Raw genomic sequence first — 24,262 nt, 5'->3', positions numbered from 1 at the left:
CAGCAGAAGGGATACTATGTGACATCCAAAGTGAGGCCAGGGATGTCCCTGTGATCCAGTGATTAAGACGTCGCCTTCCAATGCAGGGAATGCCAGTTCAATCCCTGGTAGGGGAGCTAAGACCCCACATGCCTCATAGCTAAAAAACCAAAATATGAAACAGAAGCAATACTGAAGTAAATTCAATCAAGACTTTAAAAAAAATGCTCATTAAAAAAAAGTCTTAAAAAAAAAGAAAAAACAAAGTTAGGCCATACGCATGCCATGCTCTTCTACCTTGCTCTCGAGTCACTCACTCATTCTTAGAGCCCAGCACCATGTTGTAAGGAACTCCAGGTCACATGCAGAGGCTATGTGCAGGCTACCCCAGCTGACAGCCCGGATGAGGTCCTGCTCAAATACCAGCAGAAACTGCCAGATTTGTGAATGAGCATGACTTCAAGATGAGTCCAGTCTAGCTACTACTTGACTGTGATTGCCCAAAAGATTCTAAGAGCCACCTAGCTGAGAAAGCAGGCCCAGAGAAGTGAAGAAGCCATAGTTATGGAGTTAGTAAGTGGCAGAGCTGGGATAAGAACCCAGGGTCCTCAATGTCCTGATGGGAGGGATGAAGTAAGAGGATGATTTCTGCACAGACCCAGATTTCACTGTTGGTCCAGAGGGGTCCATCTGGGACCCCAACCTCTGTAGCACTAGAAAATCTCCCCACCCTCCCAGAAACCACCTCTGATGGCTGAAAGGATTGAGGGGGCAGCTCTCACTCTCTATGCTGGGGCTCAGGCCCAGCTTCTGGCAGCTCAACCCTGCTGCCCACCTTTCAGCCCAGATGGGACACCCCACCCACTGTACTCCTGACCCCTCATCTCAGGGAATGGCATGCACTCCGTATACCCTTGGTAGGGACTTTTACTTCCATGTTCAGTGAGGCACTGTTTCTTATGTATTATCTCATGCAATCCTCACACCAATTCTGAGTTACATATCACTACTACTGCCATTTTTACAGGCTTCCCTCGTGGCTCAGAGGTAAAGAACTTGTCATCTTACGGGTGAGGAAACAAAGGCTAGGAGAAGTGAAGCAGCTTTTATGAGGTTATGAAGTTGGATGTGGCAAAACTGGCTGGGATTTAGCAAAGCTAGGGTCCGACCCCACATAATCAGCACATCAGAGGAGTTGTGTGACTTCACCAGGGTCACAGAAAACATAAATGAGGACCTGGACTGGGCCTAGAGTACCTTGAATTAGATGGTTATGGGCTGTGTTCTCTATTCTGTCCCCTGGATAATGTCCATAAAAGCAGAGACCAGACCTCTCTACAGCTGTGTCCCTGACATACAACAGGTGCACCAGGCATCCCTGTTGATTGACTTGCTCTGACTTTAGTCAAGTTGCTCCTCATTCTGGGATTCAGCTTCTTCCTCTGTAAACAAATGGAAGAGGAGGGAAGGTACAGGTGGACTCTAAACTTCTCACCAGGCTCCCTGAGGGAGGGAGATAAGTGAGGTCACACCCGGAGATGGGGGTTGGACAGTTTGACCTTTCTCCCTGGTTTCAGTACCAGGGTCCAGTCTTCTGGCTTGAGTGAGGAAGTTGGAGCTCCAGGAACTGCACTTCCTCCAAACACCCACAGGTGGCAGCAGAGGCCCGCATAGCATGGGGCTGTGGTGCATGTGGTTTGAATTTAACTTCAGTCTTGTTTCATGTGGGTTTTTTCCCTTTCTTCTTCCACAGCTCTCCCACAACCACGCCCCCACGCCTTAATTTGAAGAAGATACAGCTGGATCTTCCAGCCTGGGAAGGAAGGGTTTCTTAACACCATGGATAATGGCCGGAAGCAGGAGGTGGTGGTTAGGAGGTAGGAGGATAGACAGACCCCAACAGATGTGAAAAACATCTCCTGAAGAGCTAGTACACTCTGAATTAACTCATCTCCAGGGCCCAAGAGGTTGGGACTGTCACCACCACTTTATAGGCAGAGAAACCAAAACCCAGATTTTCTGGGTCCCATATCTGAGTGGTGATGCGTGTGCATGTGCGTGTGCTTATGTGGGGTGTGTGTGTGTGCACCCGCTTGTGGTGTGTGTGTGTGTGTGTGTGTGTGTGTGTGCTGGGAGGGTGGATGGGTAGTAGGCAGAAATACCATTGGGAATCTGATGAAGTCTTAAATGTGTGTGCATGCTCAGTCGTGTCTGACTTCTTGACCCCAGGGACTGTAGCCCGCCAAGCTCTGCTGTCCGTGGGATTTTCCAGGCAAGAATAATGGAGTGGCTTGCAATTTTCCTACTCCAGGGATATTCCCAACCCAGGGCTCAAACGCGTGTCTCTTGCATCTCCTCTGTTGGCAGGTGGATTTTTTTTACCACTGCACCACCTGGGAACCCCAAAGTCTTAAAGTTGTTGTTGTTGTTGTTAAGTCACACAGTCATGTCCAACTCTTTGCGACCCCATGGACTGCAGCCCACCAGGCTTCCCTGTCCTTCACCACCTCACAGAGCTTGCTAAAAACTCATGTCCATTGAATTGCTAAATCTAGCAACCCTAGCTCCCTGGAAATGCACCTACCCACCCTGTACACACTGCTGCTCACAACAGTGGTCTGGGCCCTGGCCTCAGTCCTGGCTCAGAACTTGTGAATGAGGTCAGCTTGCAGAGCCCTTCCCTACCAGCTCTAAAAATTATTCATTCAACGTGTTTAAACCTTGCTCAGCACAGAACACTGCACAGAGTATCAGGCCCATATGCTCTGAGCCCAGCACCACCATCTTCCCCTCAGCCTTGGTTTTTTTCACTTCAAAAAGGAGGGTGGGGCTTCCCTGGTGGCTCAGTGGTAAAGAATCCACCTGCCAATGCAGGGGACACGGGTTCCACTCCTAGTTGGGGAATCTCACACGCCGTGGGACAACTAAGCCCGAGCAACTAATCCTGGCTCAAGAGCCTGTGCTCAGCAACAAGAGAAGTCACTGCAATGAGAAGCCTGCACACCGCAACTAGAGAGTAGCCCCCACTCACCACAAATGGAAAAGACCCATGTGCAGCAAAGACGACCCAGGGCAGCCATAAACAAATAAATCTTTTTTTTTTTTAAATGAGGGGGGACATCTATTGCAGAGTAAGTGCTCTGCAAAGGAGAGCTCACTTCCCTCACCTCCACCCATTCTCCAGCGTGCAGGCAGGCTGGGGTGAGGGATCGTGGGAACGGATGTTAGCCAGCGCCTGTTTTCAGCCCATCCTGTTCCCTCCCTCCTTCCCTCGAACCCAGGCACAGTTGTGGCGGGGAGCCTCCATTTGTGTGTGCTGTCAGGGTGGGATGGGGTGTCCTGCCTCTAGAGCGGAAGATGACTCACTAGGCTATGGGCCAGGCACCCTGGGAAAGGCCAGGCCAGCCTCAGGCCAGAGCCTTGGGGAGCCAGGAGGCAGGGAGGAGGGGGGCAAGCCTTGCCTGAGCCATAGACATCATCCTGGGGGCTCTCAAAACTCCGCAGCCAGTAGAGCCCATCTTCCCCACTTCCCACAGTGCCAGAAATTCTACTCAGACCAATGAAGGCCCAGGGAAACTTGAGGGTCTATCAGCTCCTACAAACCCACTAATCTGGCCTCTGTTCTAGATGTGGATGCTGCCTAAAGAAGGCAGAGGTGCTCCCTTCCCTTCTGAGCTCACAAACCGTGCCTAGAGCAGAGCCAGCCCATGATCAGTAAACTCCATGTGTGTGAATTAGTGGATGAATGAAGCAAGTATCAGTGTATTGAATGTGCATAGCACCTTTAGAATGTCCATGTCCAATCTTCCCTTGAAGGAGGGAGCCAGGGAAGGGACTGTTCCTTCCCATTTTACATATGGGCACTGAGGCCCAGAGAGGAAAGTGTCTCCTGACCTCCAGGGTAGCAGGCAGTTGAGGCTGGAACCAGGCCCTTGGGACTCCACTACCACAGCTTATCCAAAGGGGCCCAGCTAGCTGGGAGGCCTTGGGGCCCCCACCTCTCATGCCCCTACCCTATTCCAGGACCCAGAGGACACTCCCAAGAAAGGAGCAAGTTCCATCTGTTACTCTGGCTCTGGAGTGAGCCCTGAGCCCTGGTGACCCTGGTCCAACCCAGAGGCCAGGGAAGTGCCACCCCCTCCCCCGACCCCACCATCACACCAGACAAGCCAAGGGTGGCCGAGATGCTCAGGGACAGTGACTATACCCTACTCAATGATCCCTCCAACTCTACCTCAAGGGGGCTGTCACTGGGCTGGGGCCATGCTGACAAAAGTGTCTCTGCCTTGACTGACCAGAGGCAGCCACGGTTTCTAAGTCTTTTTGCAGTGTATCAGCAACTGGTGACCAGCCCTAATGCCCACGTGTGTGTGTGTGTGTGTGTGTGTGTGTGTGGTGTGTGTGTCTGTGTGTAAAACATGTTTGTGGTGGTGGGGGTTGCAGTACACAACAAGATTTATAGCTGAAGGGCAGCCTGAGCCAAGTCTAGGTTCTGAGCCACTCTCCCAAGGCATCAGAATTAGGACCACCATGTCTAGGAAGCTGTCTCGACAGCCCAGATCTCCCCGCTCCTTTTCTGAGCTCCTTGGGCTTCTGGTGTTGCAGCCTTAAAATCTCAGAGTTTCTCTGGGCCTACTATTGTGATACTGACAATAAGAGACACCAACTAAGCACTTTAGTTTACAAAACGCTTGCAGGGCCTAATGTCATCAGATCCTCACAGCAACTCAGTGGGGAGATCGAGGCTCAGTGAGGAGCCACAACTTGCTCAGGTTCTTGTGAGCAGGAGGTTGTGGGGCTAGGGTGCAAATACTCCTCTTCCACTGAACTGCTGGGGGTCTTTGGGTAAATCGATTAACCTTACTGTGCCTGAAGACAGGACGAGAGCAATGGCATACAAACAGGACTTGATATCCCTTGAGAGGTTCATAATGTGCTGCTTACAGGTATTTATTTTAACCTCCAGATCAGCCTCCTGGGTGGGCCCTATTATTACCTTGCTTTACACAAAAGGATGGTGGGCACAGCGAAGTCAAGGGCCTGGCTCAAGGTCTCACAGCAGACAGGATTTGTGCATCTGGGGAGCCAAGGAGTCTGGATATCCACACCTATTCCACAGTGTAGGAGAGGGGGTCCCTTCCAGCCCAACGGAGAAACTCAGATAGCAGGCCAGGCCCCCAGCACAAGGAGGACACCCAGACTGCCTTCTTCACAAGGTGGGAACTGACCACAGAGCTCTTTAAAATGCCATGGAGAAATGTTCAGTTAAATGAAAGAAGCAAGGATTTCCCTGGCGGTCCAGTGGTTAAGAATCTGTCTGCCAATGCAGAGGACACATTGATTCCTAGCTCAGGAAGATTCCACATGCCACAGGACAACTAAGTCCGTGCTCAAACGACTGAGCCTGCACGCTGCAACTACTGAAGTCTGCACATCCTAGAGGCTATGCTCCACAACAAAAGAAGCCACTGCAATGAGAGGCCCAAGCACTGCAACCAGAGAGTAGCTCCCATTCACTGCAACCAGAGGAAGTCCATGCACATCCATGAAGACCCAGTGCAGCCAAAATAAATAAAATTTAAAAAAAGAGGCCAGAAATATGTAGCACACCATCTCAGCATCATGAACTCTACATAGGAATATGCGAAGAGCACAGCCGCACTGGTGGCTGCCCTGGCCACTCGGAGGCCCACAGCTGTGCCTCAGCTCCTTCATCTATATAATAGAGAATTTAAAGGACTTACTTAGCATAGGACCTGGAACAAAGAGCTCTCAAGACATGTTGGCTGTTATGAATAACCAGAGAAGCTTAGAAGGCAGGTCATCTCAGAGGTAATCTTGACCGGCCCTCTTCCAGGGCAGGCGGCCCTTGGAGCCCTGTTCTTGTGGCCCCAGAACCAAGCAGCTCCCTTCCAATGGTCCCCTGGCAGCTCCGTGTACTATGGGCAGGTCTGTGCAGGGGAAAGACCAAGCTGGGCTGGGTCCCTCAGTCCCTGAGGGGCCTTAGCATTGGACAGCGGTGACCTTGGGAAGGATCGTCCATCTCCCATTCTAAATCCTCTGGTCTCAGACCTTTCTATGGGGTTATTTTCCAGGAGCAAGGTTGAGAGGGGCTTCCTGGGTGTCTCTCTTGTCCCCAGCCCAGGACACCACCTCTGTCCCTCCCACTGTCTCTGGGATAACTGAGAAACCTTTACTGTAACACTTTGTGCTTTTTCCATTTTCTCCTATGGAAAACAAATGAGAGCCAGCTGGGTCTGACCTCCTCCCCAGCCCACCTCCAACCCCTCCACTTCCCAGGGGTGAGAGGCCCTCTCTGATTCCTCCCTGGACTAGCAGAGAACCCCCAAGAGGAGGGGCCCTGTGAGCTGGATGTTGCCATGGCAACGGAGCCCTGGAATTTGACCACTGGGGCCCAGGAGTGGGGGTGGGGAGTTGGTACAGGCCATGCTGGGGGCAGGGAGGAGGATCCATAGGTCCAGGAAAGCCAAGAAGAGCAAAGGCAGGGCAGGGGTCAGGTCCTTCCATGGCCTCAGTTTCCCCATCTGTAAAGGGGAAGAGGCATGGACCTCAAGATCTCTCTTTCCAGCTCTATTCTAAACTGGAATCTGGGTGAGGGCTAGAGGTGGGGGCAGTAACCAGAGCAAGGTCAGTTGTCCCTTTGATGGATAGAGACTCTAGGGAACAGGGACCCACCCCAGTAACACAGTAAGTCCAGAGCAGTACCAAAACTAGACCCCGGGTTGGGGTGGAGGGTGGTGTCTGTATACTCTGACTTTCCTGTTTCTCTACTGGTGAGGACAAGGATGTCTGTTTCATGTCTGGGGGTAGAGGACCTCCAAGAATGGCTATGACTGGCTCAGCCCACAGTCCTGAGACAACAGATGATGTGCCTGCCCCCAGCAACCCCCTGCATTCCCGGATCTGGTGGGCTGGCAAAGGGCCTGCCCCCACCCCTGCTTGCAGTACTGGGCTGCAGTGGGTATTTTTAAATGGGTGCCTGCCCCTCTCCACCTTCCCGCCTGCCCGCTCCAGGAACAGAGTGAATTCTACTGCCAGCTCCCCTCCAGTTCAGCCAAGCCTGAGTGGGAGCTGGATTGATGGCCATCCTCTATGCCCCTGCCTCCAGGCAGCCCTCTCTTGCTGGCCTCCTCCTTCCTTACAGTCAACCCTGGGATCAGGGTGATCTCCAGGGCCCCTTTCATCTATGACACTCTAGGCCCAGAGAGGGATGGGACTTGTCCAAAGTCACAAAGCACAGATGAGGATTTGGGAATGCGATGCCATCAGCCTGTGCCCCGTCTCCAACTGTCCATCAAGTTATTCCATGCTGCCCCAAGCCTTCCTCACTTCTTGGCCCCTGATCCACAAAAGCCACAGCCCTGTTCCCCTCCCACTCCAAAAAGATGCTCCCATTCTGACCAAGTAATGCCTGAGTTGAAAATGCCAGCCATCTGGAAGAAAAACTGAGTTGGAACCATAACTCACACTACACAGGATGAATTCCAAGTGGATCAAAGATATAAATGTAAAATAAAACAAGAAAACATAAAATATCAATACCAGAGGAAAACATGGGAAAATGGCTTTAAAAGCTTGGACAGGGAAAGGCCTTTCTAACCATGACTCCCAACCCAGAAGCCATAAAATAGAAGCTTGATAAAGTAGACCACACAAAAATTAAGCTTCTGCATGGCAGAAATATACCATAAACAAAGTAAAAAGTCAAGTGACAAGTCAGGAAAAAATATTTGCAATCTATAACCTACACAAAGGACTAACCTCCCTAATATTTTAAAAGTTCCTAGTAATTTAAAAAACAAAAGGCCAATAACCCAACAGAAAAATGGGCAAAGGATGCAAACAGTTCACAGAAAAGAGTGTCCAAATGTCTCTTAGACAATTGGAAAGATGCTCATCCTTACTCATTGTAAGATAAATGTAAATTAAATATACTGAGATACCATGTCACCCACCAAATTGGGAAAAACACCCAAAGGTCTGACTCAGTGAGGCTGTGGGGAAGAGGTATCTTTTTCAGGTAGTAGACCCCTGTGGACAGCATCAAAATTAAAATCACATGTACACTCTGTTCCAGCTATTCCACTCCCAAGAAATTGCCTTAAACATACACCAGCCCCCATACAAATGAACCTACGAACAAGCTCATACATTGCAGCACTATCTGTGACAGCAAAAGACTGAAAATGACCGAAATATCCTTTAAAATGTGGCTAAATACCGCTTGGTAATCTGTGCAGTGAGACACCATGTGGTCCAAGACGGAATACGAAAGCTCTCAGGGCAGTGATGAGCAGCCTTCCGAGTGATACTCAGTGGAGAGAAGTGTGGACTGTGAGTCACTGTCTGTGGGCAAAGTCAGTGCATTTGCTGGTATTTGCATATACAAGGATTCACAAGATCTAATAACTCAGTTCCTGGGATATGGCAGGGAGGCTATTATTGGTAGGGAGGAGATTTTTTTACCCATTTTGACTTTTATTAACCACATGAATATATTATCTATTCAAATTTTCAAATATATACAGTGAATTAAAAAAAACAAAACCTTCCCCTCACGGTCTGGCTCCTAAGCCTGCTCCAGGCTCACATCTCAGTTCTGAACAGACTTTGCAGCCCTTATCATCCTCCTCACCCATCAGAGGCCTCAGCTTCTTCCTCATGAACCATCCCTTCTGTGCACTCCCTCCTGGGTAGGGACCCTCTGGGCCACCAGCCGCTGTACATCTCGGTCCCTGCCCTGATCTCCCCGGCGGTCACTGTCTCTGTGTGTGTCTGCACACTGCCCTGTGTTGCCCCCTACACACAGCGCCAAGTCCAGAGCGGCTCCAGATGAATGAAGAAAGAATGAAAGAATGGTGGGCTGCTCTGGACCCTGGGTTTGGAACCTTGTCTTCGCTTTCTTTCTCTGCCCTCCTAATTGGTCTCTCGGACAATTCCAGTCCCACCTGCGAGCTCCTCTAAGATGCTCTCCCTGACCCACCTTGTAGTCCTAGAGGGGCTTGACAAAGTCCTTTTCTTCAGAGAACTGCTAAATTCCTCCTTCGAAGGCCACCTCCCCACCCACACCCACTTCTTAGGTTGAGCAACCTCAGGGCTGGGGTTTGATTGAACCAGAGTCTGGAAATGAGTCCTCAGCCTGGATTAAGGTCCAGGGGGCTGGAACTCTCCAGGCAACTGTGAACAATCCTGCTCCTCTCTGGGCCACAGATACTCTCTGTAAAGTGAGGTTGGCACCAGGCAGCTTTAGAGCAGGGTGGGGATTTCTGCCACTGAGAAGCCGGCAGAGCCTCAAGCCCACAGAATCCCACCCCACCCCTGGTAGCCCCTTAGCTCTGCTCCTAGGGCAGCTGCCTGGGGGCAAACTCTGAGCCTCTCTTGGGAAACTCAGCTTCTCCCTTCTCCGACAAAGATGACCTTCTAGGATATTCCTGGTAACTCCATCCACTCTCTCAACCCCCGGGAACCCTCCCCAGCCAGGCCAGGCTACTATCCTCCCTTTTCTTTCCAATCTACCTTATGACTTCCTACTGATCCTCAGTGATCAGTGGTCCAGCCCCGCCACCAGAAACATCATCACATTTCTCACCAAAGCCCTGTAACAGGTGCCATCACAATTACCCCCATTTTACAGATGCACAAACTGATTCACAGAGGGATAAGTACTTGTTCATTGTCACAGAGCTAAGAGGAAGAGCAGGATTTGAGCCTTAGCCATCTGGCTCCAATCTGTTCCAACCATTACACCAACACAACTGGATGCAGGGTCAAGTTCAAGCACTCAGGCTGGCCCCCGACTTCCTGCATGACCCAGTCCTTACTGACCCACCAGCATCAAATTCCCCACTGTATCACAGTGACTGCATCTTGCTCTGGCTATCATACTTCCTCCAACCCATCACACTCTTCTACACCCTAGACTCTGGCATGTGCTAGTCTCTCTGCCACGTGCAGCCTCCCCTATCTTTATGCTTGGCAATTTCCTACTCATTTCACGATTCTGGTGGCCAAAGAAGTGCGAGTGCAGGCTGTGTGTCGGGCCGGGTTAGGCCAGTGCCCAAAGCGGGCAAAGCCTGGCTCCTGAGGCCTTGGAATTCCCAGGCTCAGAGCTCAGGCTTCCTCCTGCCAACACCTGTTCACACTTCCTTTTTACTCACTCTCAACTTTGGGGAAGTCTCCATGACTCTAACCTAAATTACCTCACCCCAGAGGTACCAGTGGAACTCCTGGACCTCTAAAGGATCTGCCTCCACCAGACTCCAGGTGAGTGAGTGAGCCGGGCCAGGCAGCATGCCAGCTCCCACCTCCCACAAAGGGGCCTGCACCTTCCCAAGCAGGAATAGCTGGCAATCAGGGTCTTTCCATCATTCCCACAAGTCATCCTCCTGGTCAAGTGGAGCCGTACCTGGCTCTAGAGTCTCCTGGTTGGGGGGAATCATTTGCTCACAGGAGCCCCAGGGTGGGGTGCTCCATCAGCCTGGCTCCCCCTGGAGACCTGGCTCCCAGTGGGGTCTGTCCCTGCCCAGGGAGCCTGGCTGGGCTAAACTGGGTTTTATTTGGGGTGGGGGGTGGCGGGGTGGCGGGTGCTGAACTTCTGAGCCTGCAGAGAAACTGAAGGGAGAGGTTGTTCAGCTCTAAACCCTACACCAGAGCCTCACTGCCCCAAATAGGGATTGTCAGCCTGAGTCCCAGGGGGCTCCATGGAAGTACATCATGAGGGAAATGTGGTCAAAGGGCAGCCATGGCCCCCACCTTCACTTAAATCAACAAGGTTCCAAGTTGACCTAGTTTATAGCTCTGTGTCAAGAGTCTCCTAGAAGAAAAGGTTCTACTATTTTTAAAAGCTTGGAAATTACTGCCCTGGGATCAAATCCAGACTTTTAGTGCTGGCCTTCCAGACTCCCCAGGACCCACCCGACTTCTTCAGAACCAGGGAGCTTTCATGGTACCCCAGATGCACCAGAGCTTTTCCATAACAGGCCTCTGCCTTCCTGGTTCTTTCTGCCCGAAAGCCCTTGGCCCCATTTCTGTCTGTCAGGGCCCTGTTAGTTCTTCAAGGCTCTAGCCACGGCCCCACATCAGCCTCCCTTACCCTCCTTCTAAGTCTCAGTTCTCAGATGGGACTCCCTAGGGCAGGAACCCCTTCCCACGCACTCACCCTGAATTTACAAGCACAATATATAGTGGATGGAAATGGAATTGAATTTTAAAGGTTACCCCAGGCTTTCTTCAAGCACTTTACCAGGCTGATCCCACAGTTAATTACCCAGGGCTAATTATAAAAGCCAGCAGCAGCTGTGCAGTCAGTCCAGTTACTCCACCAGTGACAATGAGCACCCAGTCCTCAGTCAAACTGCCGGACTTTCCCCCTGGGAGCGAGGTCCTGCTCCAGGCAGAAGGTAAGCTGAGGCCCTCTCCCCAGGCACCTGGTTCCAGCATCCATTGTCCAACTGAGCCCCATGTTGGACACTCAGGGTTCCAGTGCAAGGAAGAACTGCTCTGTTCACATCTCGCCAGATGGGTAACACCAACTCGTATCCCTTGTTCAGTTGACACCTGGCCGCCTGTATTGACTCCCACTTCACTGTCATTAAACCTTGCTCCAGGCGAGGTATGAGGGGTACTCAGGCTAGGTCCTCACTTTTGATGATCTGCCCAGATGTCTCTGTGGGGACAGAAGTCCACTGGGGATTGTGCATGTGTGTGTGTACATGTTGTGACTTCAGGCTGTGCTCACACTGGGGTGGATGGGGGTCTACAGTCAATTCCCTCACCTCACGGGAACTATTGGTTTTCTGTCCCCCATCCAGCCCGCGGGCTCTGCCAGGGCTCCTCTGCATCTCCAGGTGGAGCTCAGAGACCAACACTGGGTGTTTCTTCCCCAGCACACATGGCCCAGGCCTGGCCACGCAGAAGGTGGCCTGATGACAGAGGGGAAGGGGCCACAGTGCTGCCTGAGGACCAAGAATTAAACTCGTGGGACAGGGCTCAGGGCTAGGGGCCCAGGGGGAGACAGGGCAGGAGGCGGGGGATGGGGGAAGCAGTCTGGGCTGGCTGTGGGTCCGGGCCTCTCTGGGCTCTTTGTCCAAATATGGAAGGTTTTTTTGTCTCCATTTGAGTCACGCCGGCCATGGCCCAAGAGATCTGCTTTCCAGATACTGCAGGCGGGACTGCGCCAGCCCTGCCGGGCCTGCACTCCTCCCCCACCCTCCTTCTGCCTGTGGCTCAGCTCAGCACCCTTCCGACCTCCTGGGCCTGAGCTTTCTCCACCAGCCGAGTCCAGTACCCACCTCAGTGGCTCTCGAGCACCCAGAGAAGGTCCCTGGGCCCAGGACAGGAGGAAACATTCCCTCTGCCTGCACGTCACCCACTCTCTCCCCAAGGACCTCTCCTATTCAACTAAGCCAGGCAACTAATATTTACTGAGCAACCACTATGTGCTAGTTCTGAGGATGAGGACTGTGGACTGTGCGTCCCAGGGGCTCCCCATGCCCAGCGAACCCCACCCTTCTCCTCCCATGTGCCCACCTTGGCAACGGCACCACCCCCCAACCCCAGCAGTCCTGAAATCCAAGAGCCCAAGTAACACTCACATATTCTGGAACCAGACTGTCTGGGCTCGGATCCCAACTCCTAACTTGTGCCTCAGGTCCCTCACCTGTGAAACAGGGAAACAGCCCTTCCCCAAAGACAGGTCGTGAGGATTAAATGAGGGAATATGTGGAAAGGGCTCACACCAGTGCCAGGCACACAGGAAGAGCTTTCCAAGCTCTGTGGCCATGACTGGTGACTTTCCACTCCCTTGCCTGCACCTTATTCAGGCAGGTGCTGTGGACCAGACCTGCTCAGACTTTCCATCACCTCCCTCCGGTTCTCTCTGCATTAGACAAGGTTCTCTCCTGCATCTCCTGGAGGGAGGTCGGCCTCAATTCCTCACTCCTGAGGGCTGTGACCCGAGCTTGGTACCTCACCCGCTCTGGGCCTCCGTGTCTAGTGCCCACCCTAATCTCCAATCAGTTCGGGCTCAGGAAGCGCCCTTTGCCCATCAGCCTAGTTGCTCAGGCCTGTGATCCCCAGGGCAGAGCCACACAGCGCTGGACACGGGCGGTGGGAAGAGCTCGGAGCAGCCTGGGAACTCCCCAGGGGCAGCACCAGCTCTCCTCCTCCTGCTTCCCCACTCCCTCCAAGTCATTTAATGTGTTCTGATGCCCCACCACGTGCCTGGAACAGGAGGGCTGGCCTCAGGTGGAGTCACCTGACCCGAACCAAGCACTGAGTCACAGGTAAACTGGAGGCCCCACCCCATCTTCACACCCCCCAAATCTTCTGAGACCTGTCTACCCCCATGAGTAGAGAGGAGCTCCAACAGCTCTGAGTCCTGAGTAGGGGAGGGGTCCTGACTCTCAGGCGAGGACACTGAAGGAACATCACCCTATACAGGGCCCTCTTCCTGAGGCCTGGTCCTGGCCGGGCGCCTCCAGCTTTGCTGGAGGCAGGGAGATGCAGAGGAGACACCAGACAGAACAGCAAGACCAGGGGACGGGCGCAGGATGAACAACAAAGGAAGGAGGAGAACAGAAAGCCAGTGCCCACGGCGAGGAAAGGTCTGGGATGAGTAGAAGAAAGAGGTGGAGGTGGGAGGAGGCCCTCCCAGCTCAGGCCTGGGGTCCAGGTGAAGAGGCGAGGCAAGCGGAGGAGCAGCTTGGCCCGCTCTGCCCTTCTCCTCCTCCTCCTCCTTCAGCCTCTGGGCCAGGCCCAGACTATTTTTAGCTGGGGCTGAATTTAGCTGTTCCCTCGGAAATTCCTCACCCGCCCCAGGCAACGCCCCCGCTGGCCTTGGGGAGAAGCCTGGAAGCTCTGGTCCAGGCAGGAGTGAAGAGGAGGGCCCAGAAGTAGCAGAGAGCTAGAAGGATACTTAGGCCTCTGATGAGGAAACTGAAGCTCAGGAGCAGGCCCCAAATCTGAGTTACTCCTCTTCCTACAGCCTCTGCCCTGCTCTCCTCCAGGACTGCAGGGCCACAGAACAGCACTTGTCTTGAGGTCTATGACACAAACATCATGAGGATACTTTGTCTGCAACTACAGGACCCACTGTGAGCACTGCTGGCAAGGCTGTTGGCCTGTCACCTACCAGTTCCTCTTCCCCCAGCTCCCGAGAGCCTGCAGACTCCAGAGCTCTTCTAGGCTCTGCCACATCTGGGACTCCCATTTTACAGATGGGAAGACTGAGGCCAAGTGCCTTATCTTGGGTCCTAGCCAGCCAGGGAGCACAGGCCTGCTCCTTTCCTCTCCCACAGGCTCCCCACTCAGGTTGCGCCCGGAAGGGCTGGCTGGGGAGGTAGCCTGGAGCGCTGCTGTTCTCTGGTGAACCTGCTGAGAAGCAGGGCATTTCCACGGGAGCAAGAAGATCTGAAGTTAGACGAAAAGCACATGGAACACAGAGGCAGGGACCCAAGCTGACTCAGAGCTCCCTCGCCCTTCCAGAAATGCAGAGGGAAGTTCTGCCCCAAGGCAGGAGGTTGATTCAGATGACCCTGCACCCTGTCCACTGCCTCATTCTCTAACTCCAGTAAGGAAGGTAGGCCCTACTCTCCCTACCCCAGCTTCAGACAGGAACTCTGAATTTAAGTTTCAATTTTACCTCCAAATTATCACCCTAGTAAGTATCTCTCCATCCCTGTATCACCTGCTCCCCTAAGCCCAGTTTTCTAACCTCCCTGCTCCCCAATCCAGTCATCCCCCCATAAGCAGAGAATGCTTTTCAATGTGCCCGTCTGGCGCTCCTCCTCAGCTCCTTATCTTCCATGGCTCCCCACTGCCCACAGGACAAAGCCTCTGCGGTTTCACTCGGCCTTGAGGCTTTAAACCTGGCTCCTACACACACACCCCCTCCCCATGCGCTCTGGTCAGAGATCTCCCTGCCCTCCTGGCCCCAGACATACATCGAGGCTTCTCTTTCCTGCCTGGTTCAGCCCGATTCTCTAAAACGCCAAGGGACTATGTCCCCTGCCCTCTCAAGAATTCCCCAGCGAGGCCCCTTACACCCAGCTGTGAGGTGCACGGGCAGATGGCTGGGCCTGGTCCACTACCGCGTGGCCTTGGGCAAGACCACTTCCCTCATTGTGCCTTAAGCTTCCCTGACGAATCACGCAGGGGTGAGGGGTGATTAGAAGACACACTGGTTTCTAAGGGTCTTCTCGGGTGGGCCATCTTGGCTTTCAAGGCCCTGCCCCTCTTCTTCCTTCTTCTGCCTCCTAGCCTGCCAAGAAGCTGGACATCTCACACCAGGCCCCACCCCAGGGACACAGGGAAAGAGAGACAGGGACAGTGAGGAACCAGGAGCAAGACTGCGGTGACACAGGCTGTCAAGAGAGATGGAGCCAGTAGGATTTTCTGGGGGGAGTGGGGGGAGTCCTTTCCTGTCCTTCTGCCCCTTCCCTTCACATCTGCTCCTTGACCTCCAATGCCCTGTCCTGGGAAAGGACTGGATGTTTGTCCAAGGGGGCTTGGGGGAGGGAAGGGTCTCGGCAGTCCCAGGAGGCCAGGCTGTGGGGCTGGCTGGCAGCCAGGACCCCAGGCCTCCCTCCCTCCTGCTCCATGCTGCTTGGGGAGCAGGGCCTGCTCACCCCCTGGGAACCAATAAACAGGAAACAGACACCAACCTGGTGCTTGCTCCCTCAGCCTGGCCCCCACCATCACAGTCCCTCAACTGCTCTCCCACTGGCCCGCTTCTCCCCGGCCCCAGAATCTCAGAACCAAGAAGTAATCATCTCAAATGTATGAAAAAATTAAGTTAAAAGTTGTCTTCTGCAGGAAAACAAAAACAAAAACAAAAACTCAGACTCCTTCATCTTGAAACCAGGAGATTCTGTGGTCTAAACTGGCAATCTCAGAAGTATACCCTTTAAATTGGCCAGAATTCTGAGAGCTTCCAGACCTGGGGCCATGGGCTGAGGATTCGTTCCATAAGTTTTCTCTCTGGCCTTCACAGTAACTCCTTAGCATTCCCACTTTGCAGAGCAGGAAGCTGTGGCTCGGAGCTCAGGTGCAATGACTTGTTAGATACCACCCAGCTGTGAGACAAGGGTCAGGTCTGAGATGTCAACCCTTATCTGTCTAACCCCAAAGCCCACCAGGCACATGGACCTCAGACTTCCCACCTTGAAGGGCCTCTCAGCCCAGGATGGGTAGCAGAGGGGACTGAGAACCACTTCACAGGCCGGTTCCAGTGGGTCTGGGACCTGGCTCTGCTCCTAGGCTGGGGCTGGTGGTGACAAAATGGGTGAGGGAGCGGGAGCCAGGAGCCAGGTCAGTGGGCATTTGGCTCCACCTCACTGCCCAGCCCCTCTCCCTCTGCCCACCTCCAAAGGCCCAGGGTGCTGGGTCACCCACCCTACAGATGTAGCCAGGATCCCACCACCCCTCCTATCTAGAGCTCTGTCCTCTGCTTCATGGCTGGAAAGAGATGCTGAGAACCTGAGCATTTTGGAATCAGGGTCTCTTAGGATCAGAGAATCCTAGCATCTCAGTTACAAGGGAAGGAGCTAACATTTCTTGAGGAAACCCTCCTGGCATGATTTCATTCAATCTTAATCATAATCTTTCATGGAGTGAGGGGATAATTCACCCACTTTACAGATTCAGAGGGGTCTGAAAATGCTTGCCCTGGGTCCCAAAGCCAGCCTGAGAAGGGACATGGACCATGCTCCTTACCCTCCATGTGCCACCCTTCAGGGCCACCTCTTAGGTAGCACCTCGGCCCTTCGGGGCCTGAAGGGACCTGACTCTGGTCCAACAGCACCAGGGTCTCTAATGCCCCATACAGAGCTCCCAGCACAGGGGGAGGGAAGCTCCTGGCCATCTGCCCTGAGCCAGCCCAGGCCAGTCCAGCAGAGATGTGGAAATCTATGATTTCCACCATAGATCCCACTCTTCTCTCTCTGCCCTGGCTCTACATTCTCCTGCCAACTGCCCTTCTTGGGAGCTACTTCATCCCAATTTTTAGGCAGCGACTCTAGAAGCCAAACCCATCTACAGGGGATACGTTGGCTCTTCTGTCCCTCTCCCACCAGAGCAGGGCTCAGCCACCCTCTGGATCCCACCCACATAGGCGGGCTAAGACCCTTGTTGGGAATCCCTGACAAGCAAGGATGATGTCCAAGCTTTCTCTGTGTGTTCTTATTGCCCCTCAAGGGCTCAACAAATGACTGCTGAATGAATGGATAAATGAAAGTGACAAATGATCAGGGAAAGAAATGAGTGCAGGATAAATGCAGGGGGCCTGAGTTCACCAGTTTTGCCCGGTGACCAGCACCTAGTGGGGGCTCTGGCTTCCAGAAGTTGACAGCCTGACCCCTCTGCCCGCCTGTCAAAAGCAGAATAAAGGCCAAAGATGTCTGCGTCTGAATCCCCAGGACCTGTGACTATGTTATCCTACATGGTCTGAATCCCCATGATCTATGAATGCTATCCTACATGGCAAGAAGGACTTTGCAGGTATAATTACAGATTCTGAGATGGGAAGATTATCCTGGATATTCCAAATAGGCCCAGAGTAATGACAACGGTCCTTACAAGGGAGGAAGGAGGTTTGGTTCCGCGTGAGAGAGATCTGAAGACACTATGTTGCTGTTTAGCCGCTCAGTCGTGTCTGACTCTGTGTGACTCCATGCACTATAGCCCGCCAGGCTCTTCTGTCAATGAGGTTTTCCCAGCAAGAATACTGGAGCAAGTTGCCATTTCCTACTCCAAGGGATCTTCCCGACCCAGAGATCAAACCCACATCTCTTATGTCTCCTGCGTTGGCAAGTGGATTCTTTACCACCGTGCCACCTGACTGACAGCTTTGAGAATGGAGGAAGGGGCCATGAGCCAAGAAGTGCCAACAGCCTCCACTGACGGAAAAGACACAGGGCCCAGTTTTTCCCTAAAGGTTTCAGAAGGAACTCAGCCCTGCTAACATCATAATTTTAGGCCAGTGAAGCCCATTTTTTCTGACCTCCAGAACTATAAGATAATACTTGTATTAAGTCACTAAACACGTAGTCATTTGCTACAGCAGCAATAGGAAACTAATACAGCACCCATCTGCCAGCCTAGACCCTGGAATCAGCTCATGTTCCTCCCACCTCAGATACCTCTGGAGACTCCCCTCTCCCCTGCTCCCTGCCCCAGGAGTGTTCAGAGCTCCACAACTGCATCAAACCCCAAAGAAAGTGCTAACATCACACAGCAGCAGCATCAACACTTCTGTGGCAGGCCCCAGAGTGAGCCCCACAATCTGCCACAACTGTGGGGGAGAGGCCCCCTCTATATGTGCGGAAGGGTGCAGAGCAGCAGCTGGTTGTAGGGAACAGGGTCCCTAGGGGCCAAGTCTGGGTGAGTCTCAGCCCACTCTGAGCCTCAGTCTCCTCAGCAAGCTAAAGGGGACTGTGAATCCCAGCCACCAGCACTTGAGTCTACTAATACAAGCTGGGATCCTACTAAGGACAGCTGTTACCTCTCCCAGCAGAAGAGGGAGTTCTTCCTGGTGCCTAAGAACATGAAGGAATCTATGACTCAGAGAAGGGAAGGGACTTACTTAAGGACACTCAGCAGGAAAACAGAGAGGCCAAGCCTAGAATCCAGGTCTCCTGATGCCTAGTGCCAACCTCCACGTGTCTTACCACGTCATCCCTCATGAGCCCCAAAGCTACTGGAGGGGGCTCAGATACCCTGGCTGGGTCCCTAGGCGCCTGCTTGTCATGGGCTGGGGACCAGTCTCAGCTCAGAGCGTGGCAGCCTGGCAGTCTTCCTCTGCCTCTGCCCACCCCTGGAATGCCCCAGAGGCCCGGGGGTGGGGGTGGAGGTTGCCTGGAGGATCAACTCCCATGGGGGGGGGATGGTTCTAATAGGCTCCTGCTTCCCAAGAGACCCAGCGCCCCCGTTTCAGGGCCTGCCAGCCAAGGCGCCAGGCTGCCTGGGCACGTTTCCCAATAAGTACGCCAGGGCTGCGAGCCTTTCTGGGAAACATGGGCTCCCCCTTCCCCCCGCCCTACTACCATCATCCCTGCCAGCTCTGCTTAGTGGGAACTCTGTGGGGCCAACGTATGGCCTGGGAGTCAGGACACCTTGGGCCCAATTCCATACTCGAGACCCAGGACCTGGGGCAAGTCTCTGTCCACCCTGAGCCTGCTTCATCTATGTAGTGGGATGCCCCCTCTAGCTGGAGGACCAGATGGGAGGGATAGCACTGCCTGTGGGTGGCACAAGCTCCCTGTCTCAGATAACACACAAGCTGGAGCTGACAGGTGTCACAGCGGCTGCAGAGGAGACACCAGTGGGATGAAGCACTTTTCACCTGCCTCACTAGGGCCCTGAAAACCTCCACCCTCCTAGCCTTTGAGCCACACCAACAGAGGTCTACAGGGGCGTCTGGTGCAGCCTACAGCTCCAGCTGACCCTGGGGGCTTTGTCAATCTTCTCCCCACTCTAAGTGACCCCTCACAGCCACAAGAAGCTGCAGCAGAAACCCCCTACTCTATTGCCTCTGCCCCAGCCCAAGCCCCCATTACCTCTTACCCAGACTGTTCCAGTGGCCTCTTGATGCCCCTTCCCCTGGGCCTCCGCAGCCTACCCCCACAGAGCAGACTTGTGAAAGCATAAGTCAGATAAGGTCACTACTCTAACTCAGAACCTCAAAATACGGCCTGCTGTCTCACCTCAAGTAAACACTGAAGACCTCCGACTAGTCTCTGAAATCTACCTCATCTGGCCCCAGCCCACTTCCACTCTCCCTTAACTCTGACCTCATCTCCTACTTAACTCCATTCACACTGTCCTCTTGACTTTTACCCCAGGGCCTTTGCACTTGCTGTTCCTCTCTTCCCCATAAGACAGCCACCTGTCTGGCTCCCCCCAAGTCTCTGCTCTCCAGTCTCACCTCCTCAGTGAGACCTTATCCAGATTTCTTAATTTAATATAGCCCCCCCACCACCCTGTCATCCTCTATCTAGTCCCAGCCCTCATCTCTCTCTGAAACACAAGGATTCCATTTACAGACAGGGCTCCTCACTAGCCTGGAAACTCCATGAGGTCAGGTCTTTGTTTTGTGTGCTGCTGAATCCCAGGGCCTAGAAGAGAGCCCGAGTGTCCAGGGGTTCAGTAAGCATTTGTTGCAAGGGTGAATGCATTGCCTTATCAAAGCTCACCCAAGTCTCTGAAACAAACTCCTAGGACACACAGTTTAATCTGTTCTTTCCCAACTACTAGCCTCTGCTCCTCCTAGAATCTCTGCCTGTCTTCTCTGGAGATTCAAAGCAGAGCTCCAGACAGAGCCTCCTCCAGGGAGTGTCTCCTGCCAGCACCCAGGCCAGTCCCTCAACATCCCACAGCCCCTTCCAGTCAGCTACTAGATCCTGAATTCTCTGAGTGCCTCGGCAGCCTGGCGGTGCCTCCACCCCGCTGCGGGGCAGCACGTGTAGCCTGAGAGATCACAGATGGGCGGGAAGGAAGCAGGAGGGACAAGTCCTGGGAGGGAGGGGGCTGGGGACAGGATTAGCAGCAGCTTCCCAGCCTCCCAAACCCAGCTGGTCCTGAAAATTCAGGGCTGGAAAATGTCAGACGCAACTCTGGTCCATCCCCCAGCTCTTCCTTGTGGTGGGGGGAGGACAACCTATTCCTGGGCCACACTCCCCTAAGAGCCCAGGACCCTTAGAAAGTACTGGGGGTGGGGGGGAAGACAGGGAATAAACAGACAAAAGGGACAGCCCTCTGCCTGTCCTCCCCTTCCCAACCTCCTCCTGCTGGGTGACAAGACATTTAATTATAGATATTTGGTACTGCTCAGAATTCCAAATGTCCTAATCGCCTCCCCTCCCAGAGCCAGTTTCCATGGAAAAATCAGAGTGAAGAGCCAAAGAGGGAAAGGAGAGAACCCCCACCCCGTGGGTTCCCTGCCAAGGAGAGACAGAGAGAAGAAAGGTGACAAAGAGCTGTAGCCAGGCGGTCCTCTGCAAGGTAGGGAGCTGGCTGGGCAAGAGGGGGGATAGGGGCCATGTCTGCTGGAGGCAGGGGGTGTGGGCAAGGTCAGGCTGGTGCATGGGCCCAGCTCTGCCCTGCCATACTAGGTGACCTTAAAGTCAGCGTTCTCCTTTCTGAGTCTTGAAGTTCTTCCCACCACAAACCCTGGCCCCAGAGCATTAAGTAACTACCATGAACGTGTTCAGACAGTTGGGGGTGCAGGAAAGGCCCCAACTAACCCCTGACCCTACCCCATTACTCAGATGGCAGGCCAATTCCATCAAGAAACAAGGACCCTCAGGCCCCTTCACCTCCAAGACACTGACATTCTAGGATTCAGTGGGAATCTAAGAGCCTGCAATTCTAAGAATTCAGCCTTGTGAGATTCTCACAGCTTTCATTTTTGAAGACTGAAACATTCAGAGAGTCTGGCATATGGTGGTGGTGGTTTAGTCACTAAGTCATATCCGACTCTTGCAATCCCATAGGCTGTAGCCAGCCAGGTTCCTCTGTCCATGGAATTTCCCAGGCAAGAATACTGGAGTGAGTTGCCATTTCCTTCTCCAGGGTATCTTCCTGACCCAGGGATCGAACCCGCCTCTCCTGCCTTGGCAGGCAGATTCTTTATAGTATGCACTTGATAAATGTCAGCCACTGTTACTGCCGTTTCAATACACTAAAGTTCTCTGAGTCCATCCATCTGATTCTGAGACACAAGTCACTTCCTGTTTCTGGACTAGAGTTGCCACTTCTCTCAAATGGGTATCAGGTACTTGAGGACAGAAGGTTGGATCGACTCTGTACTTTAAAGCCAGGACAGGGAAGCCTTGGGATGAAGAACTACTGATCTTCCAGGTTACTGTGGGCCTAAATGGAAATGACAAGGCATGTGGGAGGGGGCAGGGCAGAAATGCTCCATAGCTGGGCCTCTTCCACCCAGTATATCTGCAAGCAGGTGTTCATGGAAAGTGACCATGAGCTATCCCTTATTCCCTGGGCTCCTAGATCCTTACAGCTGTTGCATAGAGCTGCCTTTCTCTCCCTTCCAGCCATATCCTAACTCCTTCTGTTTCCCTTGACCACCCTACAGGCTGAGTCCATCCTATAGACTTTCAAAGACCAGGCAGCCTAACCACCCACTGTACAGATGGGAAAACTGTGAAACCCAAGACGACTCTGTTCAGGTCTCAGAGGAGCTGGGCGCGGGACCAGGCCTCCTGCTCCCAACAGCGGGGGCAGCACCACATAGAGGGTAGAAACAGACTTTGGGGTGGGAGAGACCTGACTTTGAGGGACTCCTCACAGCCCAAGGGTAGGGTAGGAGCCCCCTCTGTCCCCAGAGCCTCTCCTGCCGGCCCCCTGGTTGGGCTCACATTGGTTTCTGCCTCATCAGCAAAGCGTGACAGCCTCTTCCCTTTTTATTCTGGAGCCCACACCACACCATCTCCACCCACAGCCCAGGGAGCGTGACTGGAGCCCCAGGCCCGAAACAAGGGGACATTGTCTCCTCCACGGAGGCCAGAAGGAGGGCTGGACAGCTGCTCCCCATCTTCCTGGAGCCAGAAGGAAGGGGACAGCAGGAGGGATTCGGGCGAGCAGATGGGAGAACTTCCAGGCTTTATGAGTGAGTTGGGAGTCAGGGGATGGTGAATCTCTTTTGAGCTGACTGAAGTCCACCAGGTCATACTGAGGCCAGAAGGCCCAGTCCTGTGCTCAGGAGGCAGTAGGGCGCAGGGAGGAGGGGCCGAGGCTGGTCACTGAGAAGCAGCTGAGACAGTGAACCCTGTTTTTCTCCCCTCTCTCCTGCCCCCAGGAAGGGCGTGATCATACCACCCACGCACAGTATACACAAGCCTGCCAGGTAGAGACCATTACTTACAGAAGGGGAAGCTGAGGCAAAAATCAGGGACGGGACTGATCCTAGGCCACAGAGGGATCTGGAGCCGGGGCTCAAACGCTGCTCTTGCAACGACAGACTCACCAGTTCCCTAAGGGGTAAGAGGGGACACTACGCTGGGCCTGGAGAGAGAAGGGGACTGGAGCGAGCAAAGGCCTGGAGGCTGGAGAGAGCCTTCACTGAGCACAGAGAGAAGCCTGTGTTATGAGCAGGTATGTCCCACCTCATATCCCTCTGGGGGCAGCATGGGGCATGTGGGGCGTTGAGGGCAGCTAAGCTTCTCCCTGAGATCAGGCAGGACAGAAGGACAAAGTGATGGGAGTAGACCTGGAGTCAATTCTGCAAAAACTCCCACCTCGTCTCACTGCCTCTTCTTAGGATTAGCGCCCCCTCCCCCCAGTCTCTCCAAGTCCCTCGATTCACTCCCCTAACTTACTCCTCAAGGCTCCCAGAGGAGATAATTATATGGGAAAAGTATCTGGGGAGGGGGTCCCTGGCAGGAGCTGCCCCTGCTGTCATCCCTCCTCCCCCATCCGCCCACAAAGACAATAGGCACCTGAGCTCCCCTACCAAGCTCTGAGAAGGAAGGACAGGTCCCAAATGTTCCCTCTCCCTGCCCACTGACCGCAGCCTCTGTGAGAGACACCAGAGCCAGGACTAGGAAAAACTAGAGACAGGAGGGAGAAACAAAGAGAGAGGGAGAGAGTTCAGAGGGGGCCGTGAGAGCGCCGAGAACCGGCAGTGACCAAATTAGTCCAAGGTTTAGGGTTTTTAGGTTCCTCACTCTGCAGGGAACACAGTGGGTGTGTGAACCATGGTTGAAATAACCCCAGGCCATCTCCACTCCAGACTCAAAGCCAGAGCCTCAAATCTAGCTTCCAACTGAGATGCCAAGCCATAACACTGCCTAGAACCCATGTGAACCCAAAAGCCCAAACTCCAGAAACAGCTAAAGACAGAAGGCAGAGAGGAGGTCTCTGGGAGAATGAGTCCCAAGGCCTGGGGTCTGGCAGAGGAAGGAGGAAGCATCTCAGAGTCACCAGAAAGGGGGAGCGGGGAGAAGATACAAGCCTGCAGGATGAGGGACAACTGCTCCCGTTGTGTCTGCTGACAGCCCTTCCGTTGACCCTGTGCTCCCTGAGGTCCTCATTCTAATTGGAGGAGGCTTTGGCAGATTTCAGGTCCAAAGAGTGTGCCAAGCCACAGACTCCCCACAAATCTGTATAGCACAGCTGGAAGGAGATAGAGGCACCATCTTGTCCAAAACCCCTGATTTTTATGGATGGGAGGTTGAGTTACAGAGAAAAGCCAGGGCTGGCAATGTCCCTTACGAAGCCCTCTCCACTTTATGGAGATAAAGTCATG

At 53.4% G+C, this 24,262-nt stretch overlaps 1 protein-coding gene across 1 annotated transcript in view; it reads right to left on the bottom strand.

The window, feature by feature from the left end:
• The window catches only part of ARHGEF17 (Rho guanine nucleotide exchange factor 17), a 57,849-nt gene that overhangs the window by 29,458 nt on the left and 4,129 nt on the right, over positions 1-24,262 (bottom strand). The window lies entirely within an intron of this gene.

The sequence above is a fragment of the Cervus canadensis genome, chromosome 11, assembly GCF_019320065.1.
Source record: "Cervus canadensis isolate Bull #8, Minnesota chromosome 11, ASM1932006v1, whole genome shotgun sequence".
NCBI lineage: Eukaryota > Metazoa > Chordata > Mammalia > Artiodactyla > Cervidae > Cervus > Cervus canadensis.
This window is presented reverse-complemented; position numbering and strand designations above follow the sequence as displayed.